Source organism: Lytechinus variegatus, chromosome 18, assembly GCF_018143015.1.
Source record: "Lytechinus variegatus isolate NC3 chromosome 18, Lvar_3.0, whole genome shotgun sequence".
NCBI lineage: Eukaryota > Metazoa > Echinodermata > Echinoidea > Temnopleuroida > Toxopneustidae > Lytechinus > Lytechinus variegatus.
The window spans coordinates 9,501,987-9,511,780 of NC_054757.1; positions in this window are offsets into that span (position 1 = coordinate 9,501,987).

Here is a 9,794-nt window from a genome sequence, read left to right on the forward strand (position 1 = left end):
ATTAGGAACAATAGGCTTAGCTATGTTATTGACACTCTTGATTTCAATGAGGTCATTCAAGAGTGTTCTGGATTTTGACTGCTCCTGAAAGGAGAATTTTTTAAAGAAAATGCTAGAACCTTCCTTAATAGTGAATTCTAGAAGAATAGCTGCAAACTATATAAAGCTGGCGGATTCTTCAAGATTATCACATCAACACACCATCACATCATATGAGAGCAGGAGATCACATCACATCATATGAGATCACTTCACCAGATCAGATCAGAGCAGTTTATGCATCAATGAACTGTTTGCAGTTATTTTGAGAGAGAAATTATCAGTTCTCATAAAGATCATCAACATCATCAACCTGTTCAATGAACACGCTTCAACCCATGGATTGCTGAAATTGACTGTTAATCATCATCAACATCGTCTTCACGGACATTTCAACTCGTTGCAGTGACTCTTATTATTCATCGGACTTCAACATCAGTTTCATCATCGCCATCATTGTGAATTTTCGCCAGTCAACTGGGATTTTATCATTTGGATTATTACTTGGATATAGTATCATCACTTCGGGATTTTACATCGGACACTTCAAGAGATTTATGTAAGATCATTATTTGTTTTATTTATGTATAATTATTTCCTGTAATAAAAAAAAGGAAATTTAAATAAAATTTTCATTGTTATTTGTTGCAGTATCGTAACAATAACTGTTTTGTGAAATGAAGCAAAACTTTGAAATGTCATAACTTTCTTATTTCACATCCGATTTTGATGAAATTTTCAGTGTTATGCTTGTTCAATAATTTTCTCTTTTTATTCAAATCAAGTTTCTGTTGGGGTGGACTTGTCCTTTAAAACAACATCGGTTGATTCCGAACTGGTGTTTCAATACCTCTCCAGTGTTAATTTAACACCAGCCCGGAATCTATTATATATAGATTCCAGGCTGGTGTTCAATCAACACCGGAGTTTTTGCAGTGTGGTTAGGAAATCAGAGATCGTCAAGACTACTAAATTACAGCATTTGCTGGTAGGGCCATGATTACAGCGAGCACCGAGTAGCTTATGTCCAAACAAAGTCTGTATTGGTAGACTAGTGTCCCCAAAAGATGGCGCTATTTTCAATTAAAAACTACACGACGTGGCAATTATCACGAAGGTTCTACTATTAGAAAATAGGACATGCATATAACACAATTCATATGACTCATTGTATTACAAAATTACTTTATTTAAAATGTAATCGTTATAAATTTTCCACACGATTCTCCTACGTGGAAACTTGCATGTTTCTATATCAAAGGAAGGATAATGAGTCATTCTGATCAAGATACTGACGATTTCATAAATTAATTAAATTCTATTCAATCCGCCTTCTATCATTTGATTTGATTTTATTGTTTACTTCTGCAATTACATCATTCGTATATAATACATTTTCCATAACATAACAAACATAGTATATTTGAGAACTTTTTTTGGCATGAATCATAACTAAATGTACTCAAATTATCATTACAAACAAAACTGATCTCATACCAAATTAGTTAACATTTACAATTTGCAGGAGAAGGATTGTCATCATAAGCAGATTGCTTGAAAAAATGACAACCCCAGGTTAGAACTCATTGATTAATGTAATACATTAATACAGCAGAATCGATAAACAGTACATTTCATGAAAAACAGCAGTAATGTAATTTGAGCAATGAAGATGAAGATGATAAGGATGAAGATGATGGTGAAATGGTGAAGATGAAGGCGATGGAGAGGATGATGGTGATGATGCTTTAATGATGACCATCGACACAGAAATTTTACTTCAAATATTCTGATATCAACATAGATTTAACGTTTGCCTTAAATGAGTAAAGAGACGTGGATCTTTTTATAGATTCTGGTAGAGAGTTCCACAAATCAGGACCATGGTGTCTTATGGATCTCTGCGCAATAAGCAATTTGGGGTTGATTAAATGGAAATAAAAAGAGTTCCGCGTAGGGTATGAATGGATAGATGTGTTCATAGTTTAAAAATTGTGAAATGAAGGTGGGAGCATGTTAAATACGTATTTGAACATAAGCAGTAAGCTTTGAAATGAATTTATGTCAAAAATAGTTAGAGTCTTTAGTTTATGGAATAATGGATTTGTGTGTGATAAATATTGCGAATTAGTACAAATTCGAATTGCTTTTTTCTGTAATAAGTATATTGTATTAATTTTAGTTTTTGCACACGTTGCCCAAACTATATTGCAGTACGATATATACGACAATAATGAATTGTATAGTAGAACGAGTGTAGTATGAGGAATTATGTTTTTCATTTTGTAAAGTACACCTACGTTTCTGGAGATGTTAGTAGTTATACAACGTATATGTTCATTCCAATTTAAATGTTCATCTATTGTGACACCTAAAAACTTTGTTTCTTTTTTCCTTTTGAGTGGAATATTATCTATGCTTATGTCGTATGGAAACTCAGTAATATGTGAACTTGTATGCGTAAAATACATAAAGTTTGTTTTGTCTATATTAAGTGAGAGCCTATTACATTTAAACCATAAAGATAGTTTAGGTAATTCACGATTAAATGTATCTACTAAAGTTTCTAAGCTAGTGTTTGAACAAAAAATGTTTGTGTCATCGGCAAATAATACAAATGATAATAAAGGCGTTACAGTAGTCAAATCATTAATATATATAAGGAAAAGTAAGGGGCCAAGGATCGATCCTTGTGGAACTCCGCATTTTATTGACTGAAAGTTAGAAGAAATATTGTTGTGAGTGACATATTGTTTTCTATCAGACAAATAACTCTCAAACCATGATAGTGCGATTCCCCGAATTCCATAATTTTCAAGTTTTTTAAGTAAAATCTGGTGGTCAAGAGTGTCGAATGCTTTGCTTAGGTCCATGAATACTCCTATTATGTGTTCTTTATTTGTCATTGCATTTGTAATTTTATCGTATATTTGTATTAAAGCCTGATCAGTTGAATGCCCTTTCCTGGATCCATATTGGTTTGAATTTAGAAACTGAAAAGTATCTAGGAACTTATAAAGTCTTTTGTAAATAATCTTCTCTAATATTTTGGATATGCTGGGGAGAATAGAAATAGGCCTATAATTTGTTATTTCGTGTGGATTGTCTTTTTTTAAACAGGATTTACCTTTGCAATTTTTAGGGAATCTGGACATTTACCGGTGCTGATCGACAGATTAAAAATATGACACAATGGAGAGCAGTGTTGTAGTCAAGGCTCAAACCTCCAAGGCCAAGGCCATGGCCAAGGCTTTGATACCCAAGGCCAAGGCTTCAATAACCAAGACTGAGGCCAAGGCATGAAAACCCAAGGCCAAGGCCAAGGCCTGAAAACCTCAAGGCCAAGGCATTTCAATTGTACAATATATGGAAAAAAAAATTAGACAACAATGCTTAGGCGGCATACATGACACACAGGACCAAATGTATAAAAGGTGTGAGCGAGCAAAATTTTTGACCCTTGTACATTTAAAACGAAAATAATTTCATGATAGATCATGTAGATTTAGACATAAAAACATTTAATTATTGTTCTAGGCGATTCACATTGCAATAATTATTATTACCAAGGTGATCTGATCCTGGCATGCCCATTCTCAACATATGTCTTTCTCCTCTACCTGGTACAGGGGAGGCAGAATGTATTTTTGGGGGGGGAGGTCAAAGCCAAAAATGCACTTACAATATAAGTCAAAATGAGAATTTTGGTGCAGTTCAGTAAAGCTTTTTTAAGTGATTTCTAATTGATAAGACAGATATTTTGATTTAGCCTTTAATTTCTCGCTATAGAAAGCATAGCGAGCAAGTGGTTTTGAAAAAAAAAATCAATTTTGAAGTTGTAAAACTCGATTTTGGGTCAATTATGGTGCTAATCACTGTTAAAAGGGCATCCTTGCGAGATGTTGTAATAAGATGTAATAAGAAATGAAATTTGAATATTTCGAGCTGTTTTTGTAATCATGAAAAAGGTGTGCATCTTACTAAACAAATTAACGCGAGCACAAAACACAAGCTGAAATTTTTACTGACCAGAAAAGGAAGCTGTTCTGGACTGCATTTAGTGACTCATAAATAGGATACATAACTCACCAATCAAATAATGCGAGCGCAAAGCGCGAGCTCAAAAATTTGTAATATTCCGACCTAAAAACTAGACATTCTAAGCATTTTTTGGGTGTAAATTGAATGCGAACCTTACTTAACAATAATTTATGCAAGCACAATCCAAAATTTGTTGATTTTGAAACCTAAAATTTTGCTCTGTATGCCATGCTTGGCCCCTCAAAATTTTTGGCTCATCATGCCATTGATGCCATAGCCCATTTGGAAATGACGAAATTGAAGTTTGTGTTCAAGTTTACCGAATCTTTTCAGAATATCATTTTTGTTGGTCAAAGAAAATGATACAAGGAAAACCTAGTGGAATAAAAATTAACCTTGTTATATCATTCTTTAGAGTAAGCTATTTTTAAAGTATGAATATTGTTGTCAAATTGCAGTCAGATCTGTCAGAATTATTCCTGTCATGAAATCACTATAATCAGTGGAGTACCGTGGGTCACGGCATTGGGGGGCACCAGCAAAAACTTGGAACTGCCTAGTGAGCTCGCGAAGCGCGCCCAGTTGCCAGGTATACTGACCTAATAGAGATATTTTTATAAGGACAGTGCCAATAAACGGACATGTATCTCACTAGTCAAACATTATGAAAAATACGAGACATTTGGCTTCCTCCTGCTCGTACGCACGGGCGTCCGTCGATATAACACATGATATTTTTATGAAAATATGCACCCTTTTTCTTAAAAGTTGATGGAGAGGGGGAAAAATTAATCGTATCAAGTCGGGGTATTCATTAATGAGTACAGGAGAAAGTATATTTCACTGATTTTTATGATTCATTCCATTTGATTAACTCATCTATTCGTGTTTTGGGGCTAATCTTTCCCTTACGCATTGCTTTTTGGCAGAAGTTCTATGGAAAATGCACCTTTTTTCACACAAACTTTGAGACACTCTGTATTCATTCCCCCATTGCTCGAGAATGAATGGGCAGTTAACGACGGGGTTAAAGATTTATTGAGGAACGGAATGTATATTTCATGAAAATGAAAGCCATTTCCCCATTGGATGTTATCTTCAATACGTGTTTTTTAGATGAAGTTAGTTGTCGAATAGGCTCTCCTGGCATTTGAGGTCTCTATCGGTGACGTCACTCAGGATCGTCATGCCTGAACCATTGGCCGGGCAGGGGTCGCAATGGTAGTATGATTTATGCACAATGCACTCGATATATACAATAATCTTGTCCTCCCGTTCAAATGAATGTGAAACTCATATAATTTTAATCAGAGCATTCAACAGGAGTACTGTAGTACACATTTCTTTGTTATAAGTGAATCAAAGTCCCTCCAGTGAGTTTTATCACCCCTATTGTGAAAATGTATCACCCCTACGTTGTAACACAGTCAGCTGTTTACACTCAGGGTCACTCCGTGACCTGTGTGTGCGTTCAAGAGTTGTATACGATTTTCTGTCTCATTTAGGCAGAAATCTTTCATAATGAATGCGAGCGCGAAGCGCGAGCTTAAAATTTTTGATATTCAAACCTAAAAAGGGACATTACAATCAATCTTTTGTAATCATGATACGTACCTGTCTCGCTAAATAATGCGAGCGCGAAGCGCGAACTGAAATTTTTGTAAATATTGACCCCAAACAGGAAGATTTTAAGGACTATATTTTAGGAATATTTTATCTATTAAGATTATACACATCTCACCATAGTCATTTAATGGGAGTGCCAATAAGCGCTTGCTGATTTTGTTAGAATTACATCTAAACATGCACATAAAGCACTTGTAATCATGATTAACATACCCATCTCACTAATCAAATCTTGCGAGCGCAAAGCGCGAGCTGAAAATTTAGACCTGAAGAGGGGCATTTTAAGGCTTGTTTGTAGGAATTCAAGAAGACCTTACGTAGTTCACTAACCAAATGATGCGAGCGCGAAGCGCGAGCTGAAAATTTTTGATATTCAGATCAGAAAACAGAAAAAGGGACATTTTAAGGACTCATTCTAGGAATTGATGGAGAGCAGACATCTTTCACCAATCCACTACTGCGAACGTAAGCACGGACAGGAAATGTTTTATATTAAGACCTTAAAATGGGACAATCACTTAAAGTATTCATGAAAAAGAAGCATACTATTGTACATGTAAAAGAATAACTCGAAGTGCGAGGAAATATATTTGGTAGTTTGGTGTATATTGACTTGAAAACGGGAGGTTTTAGTATAACAGGATTATATATCTCGGTAAACAGACAATGGGAGCACCAGGAACAATGAAGACATATATGCCCTGAGCCAATTATGTTTCATTTATATGAAAAAAAATGTTTCTTATGTAATGTAACATAACATAATTATAACATTATAATGAACATTAATGTCTTCTTTCCCACTACGTTTCTCTTCCTTTCTCCCTGTTTTCCTCCTTTTTTTAGTCAGCCGATTGGGGGGGGGGGCACGTGCCCCCATGCCCCCCCCCCTGTAGTTCCGCCACTAATCATAATTATCATCATTACTATTGATATTGTCATTATCCTTATTAGTCATGATTACATCATATTACCAATAAATAATATTAATTTTCATCACTTCTCTTTGTTACATACATGTAATTATGTGATGATAATTGCAATTGATGGCACTGCTAAGTACACTTACTGCTTCTGCTGCTGCTGACTGGTAGTATTTAGTGTCATTAGATGTACAGAACAATTGAAACATTTATAATTACTTTTATAAAACAAATGAAAGTACAAAATACAAAATGCCTTGAAAATGCCTTGAAATTTCAAGGCTCAAAATAGGCCAAGGCCCTCTCAAGGCCAAGGCTTGAATGTTCAAGGCCAAGGCTTTGAAAAAATAGGCCTTAAGGCGCCTTAAGGCCAAGGCCGAGCATCAAGGCACTACAACACTGATGGAGAGACAATATAATGTATGATCTGCTTAAGAAGGAAAGTACTAATTCGATCATATCCCTATGATTTGCTGGATTTGAGATTTTTTGTTATTTCAATTATTTCCTGAACATTTGTAGGGTTAAAGAATAGGGAAGAATTGATGGGTGTGGGAAGAAATTTTGCAAAACTTTGGTTTGGTCTGGCAAGGTTGTGTTAGCCAAAGAGGGTCCTATGTTAACGAAAAAGGAATTAAAGGTATCAGCTACATCATCTGAATTTATTACAGCAGCATGAACTGTGAAATTGTCTTTAGGTAATACTTTGGGTTTCTTGCCAGTCAAATCATTGATTATCTCCCATGTGGCTTTCATGTTTGATTTAACTTTGTTAAGTTTCTGGGAATAAAACAATTTGCGAGAAGCCCGAATTATATTGGTTAGTCTATTTCTATAAGTTTTATATTTATTTTTGTTTTGAATAGAAGGGTTCTTTAAAAATGTCTTGTATATTTTATTTCGGGTGTGTATGGATCGTAGAATAGCTTTAGTGATCCATGGCATTTTTGCTTTTCTTTTTTTGATAGGTGATAGAGGAAAATTTTTATCGTAATATTTCTGCAATTTTTGGTTAAAATTTGTGTAAGCAATATCTGAATTTGACTCATTAAATACATCTAACCATTCCTCAATCGCAAGATCACTTTTAAACGATTCAATATTGATTGGTGTTTCTTTACTATACATTGTAGATTTAGGTGAATTTTCTTTTGAAATATCATTATCACATAATAAAAAAACCGGTAAATGATCAGCTATATCAGATATTATTAATCCGCTGGAAGTATCTCTGTTTAGTATGTTTGAAAATATGTTGTCGATAAGTGTTGATGAATGGCTATCAATTCTGGTCGGTTGATCTATGTGGGGATAATAACCAAATGAATGCATAGTGTGTAGGAATAAATCGTTTTCATTATTTTGGGATAACAGGTCAATGTTAAAATCACCCATTAAATATATTTGTTTATCGTCTTTTGTTATGGTATGAAGGCATGTTTCAAGCTCTTCGCAAAATAAATTTGCATTGCCATGAGGGGGTCTGTAAACTAACCCAATAATTATATTTTTGCCTTTCGGCTTCATGATTTCTAAGAATAAAGTTTCACTTTGTTTTAATGATATTTCTTTTCTTATTTTAAACTGCAAATGTTCATTGATGTAAAATGCTACACCAGCATTTAACACCAGCCCGGAATCTATTATATATAGATTCCAGGCTGGTGTTCAATCAACACCGGAGTTTTTGCAGTGTGGTTAGGAAGATCGTCAAGACTACTAAATTACAGCATTTGCTGGTAGGGTCATGATTACAGCGAGCACCGAGTAGCTTATGTCCACACAAAGTCTGTATTGGTAGACTAGTGTCCCCAAAAGATGGCGCTATTTTCAATCAAAAACTACACGACGTGGCAATTATCACGAAGGTTCTATTATATACATGTATATAGAAAAATAGGACATGCATATAACACAATTCATATGACTCATTGTATTACAAAATTACTTTATTTAAAATGTAATCGTTATAAATTTTCCACACGATTCTCCTACGTGGAAACTTGCATGTTTCTATATCAAAGGAAGGATAATGAGTCATTCTGATCAAGATACTGACGATTTCATAAATTAATTAAATTCTATTCGATCCGCCTTCTATCATGATTCATGTCTAAATGATAGAGTGATTCTTTTATATGAAAGATTAATCAAGCATAAGCAACTGATTTACATTTCACCTTCTATTTCTATTTTCTAATAAATATTAATACTTCGCCATCAAACAACAAGGGGGGCCGGACGCCGGAGTCAAAGGGTGAAATGAATGGCGGAACTCCGGCATTTTGAGACCCCCCCCCCCCCCGGGTTCTCCTCGTACACAGACCCGCCAATAACGATCGTAATGCTATAAAAAAAAATATTAAAAAAAAACGATAATAAAATTTATGGATAAATAATACACCTCTCGCAAGCACCTTATTCCATAGAGAAGCCTACTACTATAATAATAATTATTATGATAACAATAATAATGATAGTAATAGTAATAGTAATAATTCAATTCAATTCAATTTTTTTATTTCATTTCCATTCAAAACATAAAATACAAAGTAATATAAAGCAATACAAATAAAGTACAATTTTATAGGGCATTTGTACTTCGTAAAACAGAAAAGCAGTATGATATAGAGCATAAATGGAAATGAGGGTGATCCACTAAAAAGCAAAGCTTGTAAAGTGTGGATCCACTGGCGGCGGAAGCCAATAAATTTAGGGGGTGTCCACCTGAAATTTTGGGATGGACACATGTAAAAAATAGGGGGGGACAACACACGTTTCAGGTGGGGCCACGTGAATATAGGGGGGACGCAGGAAAAAAAATTGACAACCAAAAAAAAAAAAAAAAAAAAAAAAAAAAGTTATCCAAACAAAAATTTAGGGGGGGGGCTCGTCCCCCCCGCTTCCACCGCCTATGTGTGGATCCCCTTGGAAATGGAGAAATTATAGTTGATTTATTCTTATATGCGTACATGCATGTATTACAGGAAAGAAAAAGAGAACAAAAGAAATCATATTGATGCAAACATAACGATAATGATGATAAATAATAATGAGCCGGAGTCAAATTTTACGATACACGCTGTGAAATGAAGAAATGTAATAATACTAGGATTTGAAGATGAGGAATGGGAGAGAATAAAGTGCAAAATGAAGAAGAATGAA